Source organism: Tachypleus tridentatus, chromosome 12 (assembly GCF_004210375.1).
Source record: "Tachypleus tridentatus isolate NWPU-2018 chromosome 12, ASM421037v1, whole genome shotgun sequence".
Taxonomy (NCBI): domain Eukaryota; kingdom Metazoa; phylum Arthropoda; class Merostomata; order Xiphosura; family Limulidae; genus Tachypleus; species Tachypleus tridentatus.
Window position 1 is genome coordinate 19,334,100 of NC_134836.1, and position 27,063 is coordinate 19,361,162.

The window sequence follows — 27,063 nt, forward strand, 5'->3', positions numbered from 1 at the left end:
AGTAGTGTATAATATTTTATTACAAGTGATGATGTAAACTTGGTTTTTCCAGTGGTTTTTGTGGTTTCCAAACCATATTTAGTGCTTCCTGTCCTCCTGATATTTGCCTAAACTTTTTAAAATTGTTAAAATATACACGTTTCTGGCTGTTTTTGTTGTTCTTTTATATGGAAATGTTGGTTTTAGAATGAGACTACATTACTTTCAACCCAGCTACCAACTTATCTACTGGTGTCACATGTGTCCTCTCGTGAAAAAGATTGCTGTATAGTATGCTACACTAAAAAGAGGAAGATGAATTTTTCTACCGGCAAAAAATGTGATGTCTTAAGGGCTTGTCATTTTATTTTCTTATTGGAAGGAACAACGCTGAATATTGTGTCTTTAGTCTTCGCTCTGAGAAAGATGTGATTTGATACCCGTGGTGAGTACTGCACAGAGAGCCCATGGTGTATCTTTGTGCTTTACTACAAACACACTGAGAGAGATGGTGTTCTTGTTTATGTATACATACAATGTTATACTGTTTCAGTATAAGACAAAACAACTCTAGAATAAAATAAAGAATTCAAGTCTTTTATTTTGTCGCCCCCCGCTCGTACAGCGGTAAGTCTCCGGATTTACAACGCTAAAATCAGGAATTTGATTCTCCTCAGTGGGCTCAGCAGATAGCTCGATGTTGCTTTGCTGTAAGAAAAACACACACACATTTTTTGTCAGTCATAAGTGCCATCTATCGTCCAACGTATTTGTTTAATAAATATTGTTTTACACTTTGATTTCATTATGTTCAATCACACTTTTGTTTCAACATCAGTAAAAATGAGAGGAATACCAACTCCTATTTTTTATCCTCTTTATGTTCAGAAATATGCATCATATTTGTAAAAAGAAAAGAAGCTGTATTTATATCTAATTCATTTAAAGTTAATCGATTAAATTTATTTGTAACCATTAAGTTGGCTTCATGATATACATTTTGATTTTACATTAATTCAGCGTTATCTTCTGATCAAAGCATTTTTTTTTTGTTTTGGAATTTCGCATAAAGCTACTCGAGGGCTATGTGCTAGCCGTCCCTAATTTAGCAGTGTAAGACTAGAGGGAAGGCAGCTAGTCATCACTACCCACCGCCAACTCTTAGGCTACTCTTTTACCAACGAATAGTGGGATTGACCGTCACATTATAACGCCCCCACGGCTGGGAGGGCGAGCATGTTTGGCGCGACGCGGATGCGAACCCGCGACCCTCAGATTACAAGTCGCACGCCTTAACGCGCTTGGCCATGCCTGGCCCTGATCAAAGCAAGCTACCTACACAGATCAAAATTAAAATTAACCTTACCTATCTAACTAGGAGTTTGCAATACCATAAAACAGGCTTAGCATAACCAGGTGCGTAAGCCAATCGACTCGTAATCCAAGGGTCGCGGGTTCGAATCCCCCTCACACCAAACATGCTCGCCCCTTTCAGCCAGGGGGACGTTATAATGTGACGGTCAAGCCCAAGAGTTGCACTGCTAAATTAGGGACGGCTAACGCAGATAGCCCTCGTGTAGCTTTGTGCGAAATTCAAAACAAAAGCCATAACACAAAAACGTATTATAACTATAATGCAGTAATTTAAAAATTGAGCTCCCACTCAATTTTTAGCAAATAATATGTCACAAGGTCTGATCACCTTGGAAGGTCTAGATTATTCCAAAATCCGATATTATGCTAGAAATACAAAATAATTCCCATAATAGAATATCTATAATAATAAAAAGGCGTGTTTGTATACGTGTAACCACCATAGTTCCAAAATTAATGAACCAAGAAATATGAAATTTTGCACCCACATTAAGTGGACCTTGAGGGTATGTATCTTGGTATTATTACTTATCGCCTTGTGTTCGTGCATACGCGTCTTTTTTAATGAGATAAGCTCGCGAAAAAAACACAAAAAAGAAACGATTTATTATTTTATAAATAGAAGTCGCAGGCAGACACGCTTTTCTTTATTGGCGTATAGCTCATCAAAAGTAATTTTTCTTTGATATTTGTGCAACCAAGTATTGTCATTTTCGTTAAGTTCGCTTTCCCTCTATTTATATGACTTTTCTGACATGTTTTATGTTTCGTATCTGTAATATTCGTAATAAACAAGTTTCGTTAGTTTTGAGCGTTTTCCATTTTATTATTTTTTGGTCTTCAACTTTGATAAAAACATATCAGAACATTTTTTTTTAATTTTAATGATTGTACTTAGTTCTCTCTGAAGATATTTAGGTCTTGGAAGAAAAACTATCCTCATGATCTTCGAGACAAGACGTTTCAGTAAATCTGATTATTAGCTGTGAGTGCACAGTGCTAAGAAATGTCATTATTGTCAACATAACTCTGTAAGTAGTCACTAGAAGAGTTCAACAACAAAATCTCAAGTAATCTTGTTGTTTCATATCTAGAAACACAAACCACAGAACCAGGATTAACGATTCAGTGATAACCCTAGATTCTTACTTTCAAAATGTTTGCCTATAAACAAGATTGCATCCTATTTTGTTTTATTTCCAAATTGATAAACAGTAACGTTTGAAAAGAAAATTGAGGAACGGAAATCCCTCCCTGTAATTGGGACCTTGTGAAAGCCTGTATCCACCCTAAAATATCTTTTCTTGTGAAAATTTTGAAGAAAACTTTCGCACTCTGCATATTTTATGCTGTCCTTCAGAGTTGAAAACATACCGCTCAAATGCACTTGTTAAAACTAACAACATTTGTTAGTAGAACTCAAGTGTTTATTAAAAATCATTTATACGTTAATCGTGATGAAGATATGCTTATTTATTCTCACCCACCTACAGTTTTGTATATTTTATGACAATCGGCCATCTTTTGATGACTTTGAAGAAAAAGTATTAGAAAAATACTTAAGGCGCGTGTACGACCTCTGTAATAATAAAAGACAATACATCGTCACGGTCTGACTTTAGCCCTGCACTTCGTAACAATTGTTTATTGTTTTGTTTTTTAATTTCGCGCAAAGCTACACAAGGGCTATCTGCGCTAGCACTGCAAGACTAGAAGGAAGGCAGCTCTTGGACTATTCTTTTACCAACAAATAGTGGGATTGACCGTTACATTATAACTCCCCTATGGCTGAAAGGGCGAGCATGGTTAGTGTGAAAGGGATTCGAACCCACGGCCCTCAGATTACGAGTCGAGTGCCTTAACCACCTGACCATGCCGGGCCCAACAGTGAAAATTTATAGAATTATAAAATGCAGAGATTAAAAGATATACAATACGAACGAAAATTCCGTAAATGTTTGTAATAAAATAATGTGCAAAATAAAAAAATGCATTTGAAATTAACAGAATTACGAATTATGTATGTAAATACACAAAATAACGTGTATATTTATTTGTATTTAAAAATAAATTTCACAGTAAAAATTAAACTTTCGCCTCATATGTCGTAAAAAGGACGCTCATTAATGCTGTTTAAGTTGACGGTTTCAAGTTCAAATATTTTACTTTGTTGTTATGTTTAAATGTCGGCGTATAAACCACGATTTTGAAATGTTTAGCACTGTGCTTATGATAGTTAAAATGACGGGCTACTGGTTCCCCATTTATAATAGGGCCTGGTATGGTCTGTTGGTTAGGGCGTTCAACTTGAATCTGTAGAAGCCCTTCATCGAACAAGCTTGGTGGGTGTTAAAATGTTAGGATCAATCTCATTTTCACTGGGAAAAAGTAGTCGAAGAGTTGGCAGCGGGTGTTGCTATCTAGCTGTCTTCTCTTTAGTCTATCATTTTTTAAATTAGAGACAGCTAATGTATATACATCTAAGGTAGCTTTGCATGAAAATCAACAAAAATCTCACAAATTACAATTTCGGGATGTTTCTTGCGTGCTCGATGGTTAGATGTGAAATGTAAATAACTATACGTGTTTTAATGTCTGTGGTTAACAGAAAGGAATAGGTCAAGCAATAAAGTGATGGGTGAGGTATGTTGTACGTGTATATCTTAGGGAACTGTAATGAATTTAAACAGTATGGAATATATTAGATCTGATTAAGTACCAGTAGATGTTCTTACCACTGTATATTGTAGAAAAGAGGCAATATGTCATGATAAAAGTTTAATACCTATTTCTTCGTGTAACCAACAAAAAATTTGTTTATTTACATACCAATTGCTACGCCGCCAATCTGTTCCCAGAATTTGCCCTTAGAGCTAAAGTCGTTACGTTTCGGGTTCAGCGAGCCGGACTAGTGTGCTAGTAAAAAACTAAAACATCAAGTGCTTATTAAAAAGTGTAATAATATGTTTGTTTTGAGCTATAATAGTGTAGAATGATTTGATTTCACGATGAACAAAAGAATATTGTCCCAGATAAGGTAAAAGGTGCATGGTTGGTGTCTTTGGAAGGAAATTTAACCAGAGGTGCCTTTGCAGAATCTAAATGAAAGGATATAAATAGCACTTTAGGCTGTAGAAGTGCATACGATGGTTCTACCTGAATGGTTAAATTTAGGAATGTTTTGTAACAAATGAAATACGCTACCTCATACGTTACTTAGCTGGTGACGATGTGGGGAGCATTCCAGCCTTAGCTATGTCATCGAAGTACCTTGATTGAGAATATTCCCGGAAAGGGTTATACAGTTATATATCACTAAGTTCACATTAGTTTTATTGAATGTGGATTTTTACGACTATAAAACTCCCTTCCCCCCTGTTGTCAACCGCTTTAATGGTGCTCTCTTCTCGGGAGCATGTTACTTACAATGCTTTCTTAGTAAATGAGATTATTTTTCGACATGCCATTTCTTTAACAAATGTTTCAAAATCCTTGAGATGACAGGCATTATCATTAGAATGTTTGTGAAACTAGGAACTCTCACATTTCATACTTTTCTTCTGAGGGTCGCGGGTTCGAATCCCCGTCACATTAAAGATGTTCGCCCCTTCAGCCGTGGGTCGTTATAATGTTACGGTCAATCCCGCTATTCGTTGGTAAAATAGTAGCCCAAGAGTTGGCAGTGGGTGGTGATGACTAGCTGCCTTCCCTCTAGTCTTACACTGCTAAATTAGGGATGGCTAACGCAGATAGCCCTCATATAACTTTGCACAAAATTCAAAACAAATCATACTTTTCTTTGCTGTAAATTACCTTTTGGAAGAAAGGCGTTGCTCATTTTAAAATATCCAATAAAACTATATAATCACTACCTGTGCATAGTCCCATCCTTAATTTTGGACTAAAAAACTAATGGGAAGGAATATAATCAACATCACCTACTGCCAACGATGGGACTACTCTAATTTAATAACGTGATTTAACTATCGCTCTTATAACACAAAGCGTGAAACACTTTTATTTCATAAAAGGAGTGTAAATCATAAATCATCAGCATACACTGTCTGGTACACTAACCACTGGGACATGCTCAGGAGGTATTGCAAACTGTGTAGTTCTCAAACTACATTAAATAAAGCAGATTCATCGATGATCAATGAAATATATTGATGTGACTTTAAAAAGCATTCAAGCTAACTTATTTGATGTAATTTACTATAATTCCTCCATCTGGTAACATTTATGCATGACACCATCAGTCACGTTTTCACAGATCTACACGTGTCTATTTTAACAAGAGAATTAAGATTTGCTTAATGTACAGGGTGTTCGGAAAGTCACTGTGCAGTTTTATAATCAGCATTCATTCAGTCTATTTCAAGCCAGCAACTAATAGCGGTGTTTAGAAACAAAATAAGAAGGATCCAAGCCTGTATTGATGCCAACGGGGGTCACTTTCAACATTGTTTATAATTGTCATTCATATTTACATCCTGTATTCTATATTGAAACATGTCTGTTAATAAATATATAAGTGCACAATGACTTTCCGAACACTGTAGATTACACTTCAGGTTTTTTTAACGATGTATGTCAGATTTTTCATTCAGGCATTCCATATTAAAGAAATGATGTGATCAACATCATTTTGTCAAGTTTTTTTTATAAAAAACATTTTCCTTAATTCTTTTAAAATCTGAAATGATAAAAATCCTGAGTGACTGTAATAGTTTTATTCTTCATTTTTCACAAAATGCACAATCACATGGAATATTGCAACACTATCAAACTACTAAAATATGCTTTAAACAACATGCTTAATTAACATGACAATGAGCTTTAGTGAAGAAAGACAAGAATAATCTTGGCCCATACATCTTGACAAACCTTTCACAAATCCTTCATTAAGTGGTTAGGGTGCTCGACTTGCAATCTACGGGTTCAAATCCTCATCACTGGCCATATCTTTTCATCTATAGGACATCATACTACGATTACCAACCCCACTATTCATCATTAAAAGAGTAGTCCAAGAACTGTCAGTGTTGAATAGCTGCCTTCACTCTAGTTTACCATTTCTAAATTAAGGATGACTCGTGTAAACGGCCCACAAGCAGCTAAGAGCAAAATTTAAAACAAACAAATCATTTAGTACATGCAGATGCTGGATTTTAAGATTACATTTAAACAAATCAAATGAGCTGCATTTCAGGACTTAATAGGCATATTTTTTAATTAGATTGTCATGATTTCACCTTCCTCATAAAACAGCCATTCTTTCTTACTTCCCTTCACCATATCCCCAGTGGCAAGTCTGAAGGTTTACTATGTTAAAAATCAGATGGCGATACCTTTGATAACCACAGATAACCAATTGTGCAGCTCTGTGCTGAACTCCAAACCAACAATTTTTACCAATACAACTAATAATATTATACAAATTACCAAAACCTTTTTTTTCATGTTTAATGCCTTTTATTGAGTTTCCTTGAAACAGATATGACTGTATGTGGGGCATAATATTTACAACATAATAAAGCACCTGCATATAAATGCTTAAAATCTTTTCAAGATACTTCTTATTGTAAGGCCAGTTGATTATGACTATCTAGTTGATTTACTGTGGTAGGATAGGTGTCCAGAGACACTAATAAATTTACTGCCCCTTTATGATGTCATGCATTTCCTTAAGGTTACATAATTTGATTACATACATATATCTGTACTTTGTTGCTGAAACAAAGCTTACAACAAAGAAATTTAGCTATATACACTTTTATTTTAGTTTGAACAATTATCAAGTTACAAAAAAAGCACAGGAAATAGGAATAGGCAGAATAATGGTCAAACCTATTTTAAGGCTGCACTGTGTCAAAAACTGCTAAGTGTTGTAATGTTATTCCACCCATTCGTACCTTCTTTTCTCAATTTTTGGTGTGCCCAGTCCTACTTCCTAATTTGGCTCATGCTCTGAAACACTGTTGAGCATACAATCAGAAAAACTATATAGAATAATTGCCAAGCTCCTGTTATTTGGCTGAACTACTTACATTAGATAGCATTATAGTAATTGGTTTTGGTGTGCAAGCCACATGAGGAAGTAAAAGCCCTTGAAATTCATGAAAAGCTAGCTTTCTACTGGTAAAATTAGAATAAAAAAAAAAGAAGAATGAAGAACATAGAATGTCAATTTTAAAATTACAACAAATTGCTGAACACTAATTAAATTGGTCCCTTTTTGGTTAAAAGTTTGAAAGAAATTTGTTACCCATACTGCTGCTTAGTAATACATGTACATTTATCCATGTTAAGTTAGCTGGTCAGTTTTAATGTAAATCTTTGCTTCTTCAAAACAAGTAAATATCTAAGTATGTGTATTGCATATTAATCTTAATATCCTACAACAGGGTTAGAGAGACATACATGGTGATTATGGAGAAGATACCATATTACAAATTATTATATTTTAAAAACTACTTGTTTTGAAGAAAGAATAATTAATTTTATCTGGTGAATGATGTTAAAAGATGTTCTCTATATATTTATGGTTAGTATATACTAAAATTTCTGAAAAATATATATCATGAATCTATAAAATCAAATCATGATATCTTTATTAAATTTAAATATTAACTTATAACAAGTGTTTCTATAATAAAATTAAGCTTAATAATTCTAATAACATTACATAAAGATTAGGGACAACAACAGGTCTATTAGTTCATCTCAGCTATACCATCATTTAAAGTAAACTAATACTATTAAATAAATAAATTTCAAAAAAATCTTAAAGTCAGCACTTATCATTCATATAATTATGAAGCTTTCTCTTAAACTCACTTAAATTTACTGCCTATACAACACCTGAAGACAAGCCATTCCAGAGGCCAACAACCTTGTCAGAAAAATAAAACTTGTATCAGCTGAAGATGACTCCTAACTTTCCAAAATTTACCTTTGTGACCACAGTCAGATCCCCTCTAATTTTGAGATATCTTAATCTCTCTTCATATGACAACTCTTTCATTCAAGGCACCATTCTAGTAGCCCTTGTCTGAACCTTTTCCAACAATTCAATGTCCTTCCTACATTAAGAAGCTCAAGACTGAACATAATACTCTAATGTGGCTTAACCAGTAACCTACACAATAAAATTATAACCTCTTTAGACTTGTATTTAATATTTTTGTAGATACAACCTAAAACCCTATTTGCCCTACCACTAGAAACCACCCATGCTTGGATGGCTTAAGAGATTGATTAACTATAACACAAAGATCCCTTTATTTCATGACGCTTTTAAAGTTATCTGCCATACAAATTATATTTATAATTTAATACCTTGTATTTGTCATAAATAAAACCAATCTGCTATTTATTTGCCCAACTCATTAAATGATCTAAATCCATTTGTAAATCAGCAGCATCCTCTAACACCTTATCATCAGCAAACTTAACCAATGTACTGACCATTCCTTCATTTATGTCACTGATGTAAATCAAGAATAGCAATGGTTCTAGGACTGAATCCTGAGGTACCAAATTGTGACATTATTCCAGTTTGACTGAACTCCTTTTACAACAACCCTCTGCTTTTTTTTCCATCCAGCCACTCTTCTATTCAATTAGTTAACTTATCCCACATATCTATAAGTTTTTTACAAGCCTTTTATGTGGCACCTTGTCAAAAGCTTTCTGAAAATACAGATACACTAAATTTAAACCTTACCCTCACCTACATAAGCAGTCACCTTTTCAAAGAAAGTCAAAAGATTTTCAAGTCAAGATTTTCACTTAGTGAAACCATGCTAACTATCCAATAAAATTTTGAAGTTTATTAAGTGACTTAGCAAGGAATCCTTTATCAGACTTTCCAAAACTTTTCCCACAACTGATGTAAGACTAATAGGCCTATAATTACTGAGACAATATTTTTTATCTCCCTTGAAAAAAGGAGTGGCACTAGCTAACTTCCAGTCTTTTGGCACCCACCCACTATCTAAAAACTTACAAAAAACAGAAGTGGCTCACATATTCAATCTTTAACCTCCTTCAAAACTCTTGGGGAATTATTGTCTGGTCCAGGAGTTTTATCATTCTTTAAACTTCTAAATGTTTTCTTAACAAGCTTAGAAGTAATGCAATTATCTTGTTCAAATTTGTTTTCATCTATCAGTTGCTCAGGATGAGGAATACTGCTTAAATCTTCATTTGTAAAAACTGAAGAAAAAGCAGAATTTAATAGCATAGCCATTTCATAACCATCAGATACAAGCCTTCCTTTATCATCCCTTAAGGATCTTATCACCATCCTAATATTTTGTTTACCCTTAATGTATTTAAAGATCCTTACTGTTAATTTTTACATTTTCAGTGAACCTTTTTACATACCTCCAATTTTATGCCTTAATTTTTTGTTTGATCAACTTTCTTGATCTTCTATAATCTTCTAAATCTACTGTCATGACAGTTAACTTAAAAACTCATCTATAAAAATTTTCCACATTTGCTCAGTGCCTTCAAAGAATTCAGTTGCTCAATTCATAAAAGATTATTTTTTGTCCCTTTAGAATCTGCTATTTTGAAATTTGAAACCAAAATATCATTATTCGTGATCTCAAGATGTATCAAAACATTGGACATAATATAGCAGCGATCACTTGTACCCACTTATCCCAAGTTTTCACCCTCTTAATAATAAATCTAAAACAACATTGCTTGTAGTAAGTTCTTTCATTAATTGGTGAAGAAAACAATCTTGAACAGTTTCCAAAAACCATTCTCTTTCATGTTTTGACTCTACCACTTCCTAATCTATGTGTCTGAAATTAAAATCACCCATAATTATTATCTCATTAACAGCTGAAATCTTAATCTCATTGTAGAGTTTCCACTATTCTCATAAATATTATCTGATGATCTGTGAGAAATTCCCACTAAAACCTTTTGCCTTTATATCTGCTAACAGAAACCCAAATGAATTCAATCTCCTTGCTATTATCTTTGATATCATCAAGTTTAGCATGATGTAACTCACATTTTACATATAGAGCCACTCCTTCACTATCTTTAGTATTGTATCCCTATTAAGTAACCTATAACCATCTATTTCAAAGAAATTTCTATCATCAAAACCATCTACAGTCAACCACATTTCAGTTATTTCCATTATATCAAAACCTTCCATTCCTATCAGCACCTTAAACTTATCTACTTTATTTCTTATACTTCTAGCAGTACAGTAACAATTAATCCTAACCTTAGAACAATTTCTATGCTCATTTTTTATGCTTATTATGTTCTACGTCTAATCTTTTTGCATTTAGTTTATCTTGGCCCTCACCACTGTCGAGTCCTAGTTTAAAACTTCCTTTAAAGCTGAGTTAATAGCCTTTGCAAACAAACCAGACCCTACTATATTTAAAAGTGAGCCATCCATTCCAAAATCTTCCATTATCCCATTGAACTGATCCCACAAGCCAAACCATCCAATTTTTTCATCCTTATGTATTAACCTAAGCCAAGCAAGTAGCCCAAGTAACCTACTCACAATTTCATCCATACAATTAATTCTCAGCAGTATCCCTGACACAATTAAGCCATGGCCTTTTTCTTTAAATGCTTTTGTCAACCCCTTGTACTTATTAATTAGCTCTGCTGACCCACCGTTCTCTACATCAGCCTCTAAGAACACAAGAAAATTTGCATCATTATTAATCCCTCTATTATATATCTTGCTCTATCAGTTATATCTTTCAGCTGTTCCATTGGGTAGTATAATTTAGTTCTTTTTTCTCTACTTACCCTATAGACTATTCTATCAACATGACTTGTAAAAAAATTATCTAAGTTTATCATTCACATCCTTCTAAGACTCTTGTGTTTTTATTCCCACCAACAGTTCATCTTCACAAGCCAAGAGTTAAAATTTGTTGTTAGTAGAATAGACTCATTACATTTAAAACCCTAATAGTATTGCTTCTAACTTCCTCAAAGTCATTGCTAGCTGATGTGTTCCTTGCACGTAAAAGCTTAAGCTACTCATAAGATTCTTCTGCTATTTCCCACAGTTTACCATTCTCTTTATCTATTGCCTCTACTTTTATTAGAATAGCCTCCAACTTTTATTCCAACCCACAAATTCTGCATACAAATTACACACCTTCACTACTAGCTTCCTTGAGAGTCGTAATGATGACAAGAAAGTAAAATGTGGCTTATTGTAACCTGAGTGTTACACACTGGTGCATCAGTTCCAGATAAAAGAAAACAATGAGTTAAACAACTGTGACCAATGTATAGTTAAGTTAGAACAACTTCCTCTTTCTGATCCTTACAGAAGCAAGACGGCCAAAGTCCAATATAGGGTTTTATTTGTAAAAGCTTGTTGTTGCGTTGCTCACTCCAAGTCGATTGCCAGCTGGCACGGAACCAAGCTTTGAATACAGGACCATAGACCATGAATGGAACAGGCACAGCAGTGATAGTTCCAGACCAGATAGGTTTAGCTGTGGTGTTGGCGAGCTCATTCCCACGAATACCAACATGGCCCGGTATCCAGAAAAATTAAATAGAAGTATATGTTAAAGAGAAATGGGCCAGTCAATTTTGAATATCAGAAAGAACAGGGTGTGAACTAACATGAAGTGACTCCAGGGCCAGTAGAGAACTAAGCGAGTCAGTATAAATAGTGCAGTTTGAGTGCTGCTTAGCTTCTATGTCATCCAGGACAAGAGAAATGGTGTAAAGTTTAGCAGTAAGCACAGAAGCTGTAGAGGGGATTCTGTGTGCAACCACTGAACCCCAACAAACCCTGGCAGAGCTCACAGAGTCACCTGATTTAAAATCATATGTATAAATAGGTTCAAAAGGTGTTCAACAAATAAAAGATGGTACTTCTAATCAGGAGTATCTGCTATTCTCAGATGACTGAAAAAAATGTCACATTTGGGGGCTGTAATAAGCCAAGGTGGGATGAGCTGACCAGTGGATACAGCAATGTTATCGAAGGACAGACCCAATTCATCAAACTGCATCTGGATACAAAGGCCAAAAGGAGCAATGGCAAACTGTGTTTTGAAAAAGTATGGCCCACCGAGGAAGGAAAATACAGGTGGGATGTTCTGGTAAGAAATGAAGTTTTGAAGAATATAGTAAAGACAGTGCAAATAGTGAAGGGGCAGAGAAGGTTCATGAGATCCTACCTATAAGCTCTGAACTGGGAAAGTGCAGAAAGCCCCAGTTCAGAGCCAAAGTCCTTGATGATAAATGGGGTCCAGCATCATTAAGGCCAAGGGTCTGGCAGAGCCATAGACCAATGATCCATAGTTGAGCTTCAATCGAATCAGATCACAATATATCTTTAGCAGAGAATATCGATCAGCTCCCCAAGTGGTGGTAGAGTGGGTACGGAGGATGTTCAGTGCTCTTGTACATTTGACCCATAGCTGCTTGATGTGTGGTATAAAGGTCAGCTTATGGTCAAAGATAAGTCCCAAGAACTTTGTCTCAGATACCACAGGCAGCACAACTTCACCAATATGAAGTTCAGGATCAGGGTGAATACCCTGTTGGCAGCAAAAGTGCATGCAAACGGTTTTAGAGAAAGAAAAATTAAAGCAATTTGCTGTGGTCCACTTCAGTAAACGATTGATGGCAGTCTGTAGCTGCTGCTCAATATACCTCATGTTTGATGACTGACATGAGATGTGTAAATTGTCAACATTGAGCCCGTTTGCAACAGTGAGAGGGAGTTGTTCAGTAATGACGTTAATTTTTATATTGAAAAGTGTGACACTCAAAAGACAGTCCTAAGGGATTCCAAGTTCTTGTAGATAAGAACAGGAAAGTGTCGAATCAACATGAACTTGGAATCTCCTGTCCATTAAAAAATTTTTAAATGAAAATGGGCAAATGGCCATGTAACCCATATATATGAAGGTCTTGCAAAATACCATATCTCCATGTTATATCATAAGCCTTCTCAATGCCAAAGAATATTGATACAAGATATTGTCATTTAAGAAAGGCTTCTCTGATCAACATTTCAAGTCGAATCAGGTGGTCCATGGTGGAGAGCTGTTGTCGCAACCCACACTGGGTGGGCGAGAGGAGGTTGTTTGATTCGAGGAACCAAGCAAGATGAGCATTAACCATCCTCTCTAAGGTCTTACAGAGACAGCTTGTTAAAGCAATTGGACAGTAGTTTGAAGGAATCTTGGGATCTTTCCCAGGCTTAGAGAAAGGTAGGACAATAGTCTGGCACCAGGCATCAGGAAAAACATTCTCCTGCCAGATCTGGTTTAAAACAATCAGAAAAATAGCAAGAGAAGCAAGAGATACATGGCACAGCATGACATAGTGTACATCATCAGGTCCAACTGATGTACTGCCAGACCAATGAAAGGCCAGTTTGAATTCCACCAGTGTAAAGGGACGATTAAACTCATAGACATTCAGCTCAAAAGGAAAGAGGTGTTCACTCTGCCCGAGTCTTGATGGCTAAGAAGGTGGAGGAAGAAGCAGAAGTGCAAGATACCTGGAAAAAACATTCACATAGAGTATCAGCAATGCTCCAGGTGTCAGCTACTTCCTGGCCATCAGAGAGCAAAATCAAGAGGGGGACAGAATTATACTGCCCACTAACCATTCAAATCTTGTCCCATATGACTTTGAAACTGGTGGTAGAAGATATGCCGGTTGTTAACTTAATCCAAAATTCCTTCTTGCTTTGACATCTTACCAACATAACATTTGCACGGGACCACTGGAAAGCAATGCAGTTCAGGAGTATAGGAAATCTACAGAAAAAAAAATCCCAGGCCCGTTTTTGAGCCTTCCATGCCATGTGGCAGGTAGGATTCCACCACAGATGAGGATATAGTGTAAAACATGTCGAGATTTTAGGAATACATTGAGCATCTGCTTGTATAATATAGTCAGTTACTGCTGCCACACAATTGTCTATTGATGGCTTACAGACGAGGGAAGGATTGAGTTCTGTGAGAGCAGTGAAAGAGGGCCAGTTTGCCTGATCCAGCTTCCAACAGGGCATGTGGGTTAGGTGGCATCGACTATGGCCAGTCTCTCTCAAAATTACAGGAAAATGATCACTGCCTCGTGACTTATTGTCAACCCTCCCTAAATATGGGAGAATAATGAAGGGGAGTCAACTGAGGTATCAATAGCAAAAAAGGACTGATTAGGTACATGAAAATAAGTAGAAGAACCGGTATTGAAAAGAGAAAGGTTGTGAACACAGAGCACATGCTCTACAGATCGACCCCTCCTATCAATATCAGCACTTCCCCAGAAAGGATGGTGTCCATTAAAGTCCCCCAGGATTAAAAGGGAGATGGCTATTGTTCAATGAGAGCATCAAGGTCTGATTGGTCATATGTCTCTCCAGGAAGCAGGTAGAGAGAACAAACAGTGATGGTATGACCCAAGGAAACACAGATGGCTACAGCCTCCGAGGGTGTGTCAAGTAGCAAAGACAGGGTAAGCACATGCTGATTAATCAACAGTGCCACCTCTCTATGTACTCGTCCATCACACAGCCTGTCATTTCTGTACAAAGAAAACTGCCAAAAAGAGACTGAAGCACAGGCTTCAGAAATGTTTCCTGTAAGGAAAGACATACAGGATGGTAGGAAGCAATCAGTGTTTGGATGTCATTCAGATTAGAATGTAAACCTCAACAGTTCCATTGTATCAAGGTGGCCATTTTTAATTACATGTAGGCAAATTGGGTGGAGAACCCTTCTGTTTTTGATAATGTCTTTCTTCCTCACTGTCCTTATTTGAGGGAAGTCTATCGACCTCCATGGATTCTTCCTGGGGTCAATTGGGCAGGTCTTTGCTGTTGGAAGGGGATTCCAGTGACTGAGGATGCGAACAAATGATTTATTTGTATTTTGGGGTTGGAAAAGAAGATGTATCTGAGGATATGCCTGTACCTGGAACCAAAGGATGTGGATCTTAGGATTTGTTGGAATGTATGTAAGGGACATAGATGGGTGTTGAAGATGATTCATCAACCTTTTTAACCATGGAGGTCAAAAGGCTTTTCATTTGTTTTGAGAATGATTCTTTTGGAGGCACAGAGAGATCTGTCTGCACTCCCACTGTAGTTGTGGAACTAAGTGCAACAGCATATGTCCGAGATAAAGTGATGGACAGCAATTTTTGAACCTCAGGATAAGTAATGTTGTGAATCGTTTTCAAACACTGCACCTCTTTTTCTTCCAACCATTTAGGGCAAGAATGAAAGTAGGACAGGTTAGAGCCATTACTATTGACACAACGAGGGTCTGTTTCACACTCATAGGCATCATGGTCCTTGACACCACAATGAGCACACATCAGGGAACCACAACATGACGTCTTTGAGTGACCAAACCTCTGACATTGAAAACATCGGAGAGGGTTTGGAATGTATGGCTGTACCCTGCAATTAAGAAAACTTGCCTTGATGGTGGCAGGTGGACATGGTGATGTAAATGTTAGAACGAGGATATTGATCGGCCTCGTAATTCCATCTTTGCAAGTGGAGATATGCCTCCCTGCAGAAACTCCTTGAGTGAAGAAACCAGCGAGAATCTCTGACTCAGGGATGTTCTTCAAATCCCTCTCAACAATAACTACTCATGATGAATTCAAAGTCGCATGAGGTGTAAACTCTATAGGTATATCCCCAATTGCCTTTGAATACAAAAGGAATTACCTGTGTTGAGATGTGGATGTTTCCACCAATACGTCACCAGATCGAAGCTTCTTTACTGACTTTGGAGAGCCAGCAAGTCCCTCCAGTCCTTTCTGAATAAAAAAGGGAGACATTTACCCTAAAGGTTTGTCTGAAAGAGAATATAGGATAAGAAAATGAGGTACAATAGGTGTTACAGATGTTGAAGAATGTTGCTCGGAATCTTTTACCTATAGTCATTTACCTATGAATTGTTTTTTCACTATTTTATTTACGTTTTTATTTGGAGGATCCAAAATCAAAAAGGGAAATTTCAGTGCCCACTAGCCCCACCCACCATTGAGCCCTATGAGGGGATGCACTACAATGTCAAACAAGGACACTGCAGCAACGCCAGGGTTTCGTGAGCACTATACCCAAACACCAGCATCAGACACAATGTCCACAACACCCGTTTAGAACTTTCAACACTGGTACTCCGTTGACCCTAGCCCAAGTGGACCAGCCAATTGACCCAAGAGGGCCACCCAAAGGCCGCCCATCTACAGGAATTCAAGGCCAAAGTGGTTTGTTAGGGTTGGACCCCTCAACCACCAAGATTCTCTCCTCCCCTTCACAGGTTGCCATGCACGGCAAACACGTGGGTGGATGTTTAGACCCCAGAGGAGGTAACCAGAAAGAACAGAAACTTCCCTGGGAGGTGCCCTCACCACATACAGGAATCCACACCAAGGGGAGAACAAAAATATTAAGATATTCCAGATTACATACTTCAACCAATAGTCTACACACAATATGAAGCCAAGTTGTTCAGGTTTCTTTACTGCCTTTTAGAACAGGCTATCTTCTAGCATGTCCATACATAAAAACACAGATACTATATTAAAACCTTAAGAACCAATTCTGTAGTATTTAGCCTTTCCTTACATAAGAGGATGAACATGTGTTCATGATATTGAGTCAATAATTGTCAAAATTACAGAAAAATATCTCACAAATACACCAGTTAGATTCTTTACTAGGTATAAATGAGTGAAATACACTGATATTACTTTAAACAAACCTTTAATGTACTTACTATACTGAATTTTATCCAGAACTTACCACACTTTTCTTGTACACTTATTAACAACTTACATAAATAAGTGTCATATATTTTTTGTACTTATATATTAATTTAATAATTTATAAGCTTTTAGCCACAATTTTAGCAGCTGTTTTTAGATATTTCAAGCTACATACTAAAATTTAAAAGCAGTTAATGCAATGAACTTGCAGGTTAAAGTTACTATATGATTTCTTTCTTCTGAAACTTTTTTATTAATTTTAATTTACAGCTACAAGTTAAAGATAGTGGATGGAGTTATGTAGTATATAAATAGTAGTTCAAGAATAAAAACCCTTTAAAAAATAAATCAAACAGTTGTTTCTTACTTTAAATATCATTCTTATTTCATAGTTTCTATTCCTTTACTGTGGACATAATACCAAATAATGATAAACTGTCTTGTGTTTTTTATAATCATAATAATTTATTCACTTTGTTTTTACTAGATATTGACATATAGTAATGGCTTGATTAAGTAAAAAAAGTAATATTTTTAAACCGTTTCTTTACATTTCACGGTTCCTAATGATTTTTCTTTGCAGATACTCAGAAAAACCAATGCTAGTGTTAGCATAATCTAAGTAGGAAATAAAATATTGTATTTTCTTAATTCAGTGATTTGATGCACACACCTTGCAACAAGAGCAAGTCCGCTACTGCTAAGACTGTGTCTCAACAGGGGAGTGAAGACACACAGCACCCATTGTGTATAGTTTATTCTGAAATACAAGTATCAAAAGGTTTCAAGACTAAGCATATATCTGAAGCTAATTGTAAAAAAAAAAGAAGTAAAATCTTTGCCCACAGAGAAAATTAATTAATGAGCAGTTTCACTCTACATTTGATGTTATGATTTCCTATACTAAATAAACTTGATGAGAATAATAATAACAGAAAACCTTGATTTTACCAAGAGTAAAATTTTATTCTTTAAAAAGGAAAACAACCAATTCAAGACATATAAGGCATCATCAAATACTAAACTGCACTACTGAAAAAAAATGGTATTTCATTCTCAAGCCGATATCACAACCAAATTCTAAATTCTGCATAAATAGAAAACAAAGGTGTTTCATTCTTATGTAAACAACATCACAACCAAATACCAAATTCTGCTTGACTGGAAAACAATGGTGGCATTCTTAATTTAACATCACAACCAAATACTTAATTATACATGACTGGAGAACAATGGTGTGTCATTCTTAAGATAGCGTAACCACCATCAAATTCGGGATGACTACTACAGCTGAACATGTCCTAGGATATTATGATGTATTTGTTGTACCCAGTTTGTTTAAGATGCTAGCTAAAACCACTGAAGAAAGAAACCTTCATATAAAAATCTTCTGATTCACAACTAAGACCTGACATTCATGCAGCTTTATAAGTACAATAAGCTTTAGTTTTATTCAGCCCATACTGTGAACTTGTCATTGTTATTATTCAGACATTTTAAAGGTGGTTTTAAATAGCCAAAAATTTGTTTCATCATAATCCCTACTACCATACTTGATAATGAGTTTTCCTTTCATCTCTGAATGCTTTCTAAAGAATTCATTTTTTCCCATAGCCCATACTTTTCTTTTATACATCATTAGATTGTTCTGTTCAGATAATGTACATAAAGTACAAAAAAAAACTTTCTTTCACACTAATAAAATCAGCTTCACACAATTTTATTGTAATATGATTTTTAACATACCAAAATATGCACAAATAGAAATAGTATACTTTACACACATAGTGTTCTTAATTAAATCACAATAACCAGCTTGATTTAATATTCTGACAACTTCAGTGAGCAATGTGTTCTGATAAGTTAATCCATCATCACAAGTCTGACTATGACACTTACCAGATGACTATGAATACATGGTAAGTGGCGATACAAGTTTTTCAAATGACTGTCTATTTTGAAATTTCTTTTTCAGCTCTAATTAGTTAGTTTTTTTACACTAAAATAATACAATACAAAACAACAAAAAAGACAATGTTTGTGATCAGTTGAACACCAGTGGTATGTTAGATGTTTCAACAAAGGTATTCTTAGCTGTAACTATGAAATACTTTGCTTTGCATATTGGGTAAAATCAAGAATGAGGAAACCCCAATAAGCATGTACACAGAAGCAAGAGCAAGCAACTGCAAGTATAAGATTAACTACACAGACTGTTTACACTGTAAAGTGTCTAGCCTCTTTTATATATTTATTGACCATAGATGACATCATGTGTAGAAATGCCACTGTTACAACTCTAATCTCTAATATTTCTTAGCAAAATAATTTTTAAATTATCAAAAAATATTCTAGTTTACTAAAAATTAATGTTTCAATTAAATAATGCAGGAAAACAGTGTTGTGTATAAAGTTTAGTCTAACAGACAGAGCATGAAGGTTCACACACCCAGTGCCTGGCTTGATACACAATACACTACTTGATCAGGTTTCTATAATTAAAACTTTCTCACTCTCTAAATTTCTAAGACTTTGTTCATTTATCTAAATATGAAACAAAAACTTGTCTTATCTTGTTTACAGTTAATTTTTTAGTAAATATATTCTGTGTCCTTAAACATAAGCAATACAAGTGTACTCATAATTTTATGTATATTTGTTTTAAATAAGTTATAGGTACTTCAAGCCTATGTTAATTAACTGCTATATATATGATACTCATTAAAGTTTATTCCAGGAATATCTATTTTTGACACAATTTCAAAACATCTGTTGCACACAAAACTTGAATACAAATCTAGCACTCAGGTTTTATATATAATTAAACAAAAAAGGAAATAAGCAAAGCTAATTTTTATTCCTATCATAACTGACACAAGTTAGTTCTTTCCATTTTGACTTATTTTTCACATTTCACCCAACCTTTGAAGCACATTACGAAAATATCCCCACAGACATTTCCGTCTTTTTAGCAAAGACACAAAGGCCCAGAAAGCATATTTTTCTTCTAGCTGCATCAAAAATATGGCTGCCAAATAAGACATTCCTGAAATAAAAACACATGCTTGCTACAATGCAACTTCAGCTTTAGACTTTAGTTCTAATGATATTTCCAGTCACCAACATTGTGAATTTTTTTAATGAATAAAACACAAAGACTTGTTTACCTTTATTTTTATTTATGATAAATACTTAATTACCATGAGCACAGTAATTAAAGTTATATTTTGTATAAACTATTACTTATTCCTTGACATTAAATAAAATCAAACTTAATATATATTTATTGTACAATATATTACTTGTACCTTGATAGTGATTAAAATATGAGTTATATATTCCATAACATATTATTCTATACCTTGACAATAATTAATTTATGGGTTATATAATGTATATAACTGCCTTCTATTCCTTTATCACTTTTCTTAAAAAACATGAAGTGAGTTGGGTGAGTCCTTCCTATGTAAGTAGAAACAGTAATTTTGTATTTCACTCATTATGAAACACTTTCAACTGCAATAATGTTAACTGTTGACTGTCTGTCTGTGCTTGATATTTCAAATACTCACCTACTGAGAGACACAATTTACTTTACATTTTTTTATTGACACTTAAAAACTAATATTTAACAATTAGACTTCTGTCTCTCTTGTCAACAGATAATGTTATTCCAACAGTCAGAAAATCTAGCCTTCAAAATAACAAAAAATGCATACAGATATATATTTTCACATATTCATGTTTAGAATATTTTACTTGGATTACAGATCTGAAGTGACCTTAAATGTTTTTTTTTTCCACTAAGCAAAATACATTAAATATTTAATGCCCAAAAAATTATTCAAAATTATTTAGAAATTTTATAAATAAAGCAAAGCATTAAGTAATAATAACACGTTTCTAAGCTCCATAAAATTATCACTCCATCTACCCTTGATAATGATATGTTTTATCTAGTATCTGCCTGTAAATGTGCAAATAAAATGATTGAGATACTATTGAACAAAACCAGGCTAAGTTTAGTGGAGAAATTATACACACATGCATTTTATATATATATACATACTATTAGATCAGTTTATGTTTGCTCAAAGCTTTCATATCTATGTCTCTATATATGCCACACTCTAATTATCACAATACTAGTTATAGAGTTGGAAAAGTTGAAGTCTTTCTAACTTTTAAATTTATTAGGCAACTACATCGATTCTTCAATAAAACTAAACCAAGCAAATTACCAACATCCAACGTGATCTGTCTCAGGAACTGTGGGTTGAAAGTTCAACATTTAAAGGAAATATCTTCCTTATCTTGCTCAAGTTCAGATAATATGGTTTCAAAACTCTGTGTGTTAAATTCAGTTACATCTAAGAATATAAGCTCCTCTCTCAGCAAAGACACAGACTCCTGAAATAAATATAAATATTCACAAAACATTTAAAAACAGTTCTGGGAAAGTATTGGTATATTATTATATACAGTAGAAAGGAAACAAAAACCTAAAGAAAGTTTAAAAGTACTATTACCTTTTGCAGCAGAAAACATTGTAATACTATGTTTGACATATGAATTACCTGAGTAGCTTTACTTTACGTAAAAACAATACGAGTTATATGAAATTTTTAATGTTTGACAAAATATCCATCAAAGTTAAACAAAATATCCTGTATAAAAGTAGCTTTCTGTGTGTGTGAATATTTCTAAAAATAGAAGACCTGCTTCACATTCATGTTCAATTATTTGGATAAATGCTTCTACTTTATGTAGACATGCTTGGTATTAACTTGAATGGAATTTGTTTTAATTTGTATGCATATCATTAAATAAGTTTAAATTTTCTCACAAACTTTTATATCTATATCTCCGTATATTCCACACTCTAATTACTACAGCACTAGTTATGGAGTTGCAGAAGTGGAAGCCTTTCTAACTATTGTGGCAACTACACTTCACACACATGTCTGACATAACCAACAATGAAAATATGTGAGCTTTACAAGCAAAGACTACTTTCAAATGGAACTATGTTAAAACAAATGAAACTGGAGGGGGATAGCAACTATTCTCTCTAATTGTGAAGTCACAACATTTCTGTCATTGAATAGTCCAGAAATGATTTCATCTTTAATAAACAGACAATTAAAATATTAATGCACCTTTGGTACTCTCAGCACACTTGTTTAAGGCTAGACAGAAGAATAATTAAACAGCTTAAGAAACAGCAAAAGATTAGCAAAAGAGAACAAAGTGTAATCAACAGGATGGGTTCACAAAATAAATAACACCTCTCTCTAGATGACAATGAAGAAAATCTCTATGATGACTGAGAGAGCTAATTACTATACATAAACCAACAGTCATCTTTCTCAGAGTGCATTACTCACATCACTGTTGATCATTCCATAAGTAAATATAGGGATATTATAACCTCTGGACAACATAAGATTCACCAATAGTTAGGGTCACTGCCAAAATCTACAAAGTATGTTTAATATTTTTCCTAAAGCCATATTTCCCATAAGTGACACCAGTGGATAATGGACCAGGACAGTGCACAACAGGAACAAAAGCAGTTTATTCACATTTCAGAATCAGTTCTCTAATGTTAAACCTATGTGAGTACCAAGATAAATACATGTACGAACAATTTAAAACACTTTAGCAAACAAGAAATGTTCACAAGCTAAAGAAAAATATAATATTTATATGTCTGTGTACTACAGATCAATTGCTGTTGCCCATTGTGTATATATATATATATATATGGGGTTCTTCCCCACCCACCCCCTACTCACCTGACCTTGCTCCTTGCAATTTTTTCTTGTTCCCCAAACTCAAAAGACCCTTGAAAGGAAGAAGATTTGAGATGATTCCCGAGATTAAGGCAAATGCGACGAAGGAGCTGGAGGACATTACAAAAGAAGCGTACCAGGACTGTTTCAACAAGTGGAAACACCATTGGGATAAGTATGTGCGTTGGGGAGGAGAGTATTTTGAAGGGGTCCCAGACCTGTAACTTCTAAATAAAGTAGATTTTGTTTTATGACGTCAGTCCACGTATTTTTTGAACAGACCTTGTATATATGCAAAGTAGCATATATTATCTTATCTAGATTATTATTAATTTTAATACAGTTTCACATGATAAATGTTGATCAATTATTTAAAAGTTGTTTAAAAAGTGAAACCCAATTGTTAATCTCATTTTAATATGCTGTTTTACCAGGTCCTCCAAAACTCATGTCTACAATTTCAAAGTTATGCAAGTAATTACGAGTATATATTTTTATAGGATTCATATATAAAAGAAAGTGACATTTTGTGCTCATAATGAGTTGAAAACAGAGTCTTGTATAATGTTTGGAAAAAGTGTCCATGTATTTAATTTTATTTATTTAGTAAATAAAGTGCTATAAGATGTGTATTTTTGTAAAATTACAGCTATAAAATCTTACAAAAAATTCATCATGCATAGAACACAAAATAATGACCAGTGAAATAAGTATATTTCTAAAAATATAAAGAAATTTGCATACCTGAAAATGTTAACACAGTTGCTGATTTGTCTTACAAGTGCATAAAAACTGTCCTTTTTTTGGTGTTTTTAACATGCTATTATGATGTCTAAATAAACATATGACTTTGGACCAGTTTACAGATGAGACTTGGTTATTGTCATAAACAAACTTTTTTTTGTCCTGATCAGAACAGCAGAAGCATTAAATGAGATGTATATACAGTTGGTCATTTATATAGAATCACCTAACAAAGACATATCATATGGTACAGTGTTCTTTCTGCTATGTTTTCTTAACCCAACCTGTCACTTGGCAGTTATAGGAAAAAAAAATTTAAAAAATGAAGTAATATATTTCTTTTGAGTGAGATCAAACCAACTTAGGTAAATTTCATTTATTATTTCTGTAGCCATATATAAGCTCATAACATATATTCTTTGTCTGTGGTTATAAAATATGATGCAATAAACTTTAGATTAGTTAGTAATTGTGAAAACTGTGTTATTGTAATTTAACCTGTTACTAGGCTGTTCCAGTGTCACTAAGTGAAAATGTCCCAGTTTTTCATTCTGAGAGTCTTGTAACGTAACTCCACACAGCAATTAAAGTTTAGAGCAGCTTGATATCAGTTAAACATGATATGTAAGCTATATAAACATTTTTTTTTATAAATTAAATAATATAAAGACTGAATGGTTAAATATTTTTTATGTATAACAGTTAATCCTAATATCTTATTTTTATAGAATCCGTAATTTTAATATCTTACAGAGTATGATATACATATATAAAGTTTCTACAGACATATTAAGCAGTTTCTGGTATTTGTTTCTAATCTACCTTAAACCAATAATATGTTACCTAGAAAGTAATTACAATTTAATTAAACAACCTAAACCAATATTTTATTTTAGAAACTGATATATTTTTTAAATTAAGAAGAACAAGAAATTCCTTTCATGTAAATGCTGTAATGCCTACTTTTACACACAAACACACTTTATTAGAAAAGTTCCATAAATTGTTGTTTCATTTGAGATACAATTTTAAAACATTCATATAATTATGCTTGTATTATTTATTCTAAGTTTTGTTAATGTGTATGTTTTAAGGTATGACCAAATCCAGAAAGGAAGACAATGACATAATATCACATGGTACTGAAAATTTTACTAAGCAAGCTTTTATTTCGAATTCTATATTCACTTACTTATTTAAAAGATTAATAGTAGTAAAAAAGAAATGTAATGTACAATTGCTTGCATTTACCTCATAAGAAAACCTAGTGTTTGCCATAACTATATTGAGCTCTAACACCTTCTTCCAAAATTCTGGTCTTATATTCATTGGAACACCAACCCTGATTAATGCTTTCAGCTGAAAACAAAACACATCAGGTATCCTTTATATGCATATTACATGCTAGTACTTAAAAATATGCTGTCTTATATTACATATGTACCTATTAAACCTTGTGATTATAAGTCCAATTAAACATTCTTGTCATCTTAATAATTTTTATCCCTACTTTTCATGAGGAGGGTAAAAAAACTCACAAAGATTTTACACTTTGAGATACTTACCTTACTGTGCTCATGTAGTATTTGAAAATTTTAATAGAAACTGATAGAAAAATATTCCTTTAAAAGTTATTTCACTAGTTTTAGGATACTGTAACTAGAATTTGCTTTCGTGCTGTAATGACTAATTTAAGTAACAAAATAATTCAGTGCTCAATTAATAAACATTTGTCACAAATATCTCATTTGGTTTTAAATAAACTATGAATAATATAAATGGCATGCACAAGTATGGTATGTATATTTTTAAGAATAATTATTTGAAATTACAACATACATGAATTTCATCAGATAAATGTGATAAATTATTTTGACAGAAAATACAATTCAAAAATACATAAACTATGCTTTTAGTCAGTCAGTAAATTTCTACATGTGTATTACATTGGTACATTGAGGTAAAATTAGTATCAAATTAATTACAGATAAAACATTAGTAAATTATGAGTATTGCATTTAACATGCAAACAAAATTAAACCACTTAGCACATCAAAGCTGCCCTTGCACATCCACACATGAGAAACAAACTCCTATAAGGTGTTGGCCACCAATACTGCCAAAGGCACCTCATCCAATAAGCCAATCACCCTACTGGATAAATAAGACTGTCTTAATTGGAGCCTAATCTATCTTTTATAAATCCTAAGTTTGTGTCCTCTCACCCTATTATCTTCAAAATACAACATAAAGAAATCAAAGACCTTTATCCTATCAACCACTGGATAACCTTGGAAATTAAACTTACAAGTACACTCTACATCATTGGCATGGGGCATCATTTACCTTTTCTCTTTTCACACACTGTCTGTAATGATCCCACTTAGAGAAAACCTTCTGCTATTCATTTTTATTCTCCAGACTTCCATCTTCTTCATCATACATATGGCATCTATAATCACCATCATAATACCATTTGTCCTGCACAGGTTTCTCTGCTATATCATCCTTAAAGCCTAAAACATTATCCTTGCATTGAAAAGCACTAGCAGCTGGTTTCAGAAATAGAAAACCATACCTGTCAAAAAGCCCTGACATAGCTGTAAAAAAATAAGGTAACTTTATTTTGTGAAATAAACTAGAGTAAAATAAATAATAAAATATACACAAAAATTAACCATAAAACATATAAACATATTTTTCTCAAGCACACTGTGCACATTAGTCTCAAACAACTATCAATAACTTGCAATCAAAGGAAAGTTGTATAGATCAGTGCTACATTAATCTGTAAATTAATGTGGGTGTAACACAAACTTATGAAACTTGACAAGAAATACATAATTTCATCTATTAATGCACGAGAAAATTAACTAAATTATCACTAGGAGTGGGAGCCATTGCTATTAACAATCATTTCTTTATCTGGCAACAGTTGTAGATATATTATTACTTTTGATTTTATAAATGTACGTTTATCAGTATCAGTTGCATACAAATTAAATATGACTCATTACTTAGTTGAATACTTGTGACCTAACATAGGAATAATTTTTAACTTTTGCAGGCGTTAATTTTCATTCATTTATTTAAACATATAACACAGCAGCCGAATGCCATTTTTCTGCTAAGAAGCTTACCATTACTTCTTGTTTACATCAAAATAAAGATAATTTATGTTTCACTTGAACATTACTTTGACTACGTTTTGCAGATTAGCAACATTGTAAAATTGCCGCTGATTGTTTCAAGTTATTTTAACAGGTGACATCTTAACTTTATTTTAAACTTATTTTAAACATCGGTAAAAAACATTATACATAAATATACACAATCATTTTATGTGTTATTAGTCACACGTCTAAGTTGATTTACTATTCAATAAAATTTGCTGAAATTA

The 27,063-nt window shown here is 33.8% G+C and overlaps 1 long non-coding RNA gene across 2 annotated transcripts; it reads right to left on the minus strand.

Moving 5' to 3' along the window:
- Positions 1–566: 566 nt before the first annotated feature.
- Positions 567–26,935, minus strand: LOC143233769 (uncharacterized). Of its 2 annotated transcripts, XR_013018304.1 has the most exons (5): positions 26,804–26,935; positions 26,010–26,263; positions 24,915–25,022; positions 21,366–21,534; positions 567–687 (listed from the first exon to the last, which is right to left on the minus strand). It is a non-coding gene; the product is annotated as an uncharacterized LOC143233769 (long non-coding RNA). The 2 variants fall into 2 exon arrangements; XR_013018303.1 differs by lacking the exon at positions 567–687 and having other exon boundaries at positions 18,136–21,534.
- Between the last annotated feature and the right edge of the window lie 128 nt (positions 26,936–27,063).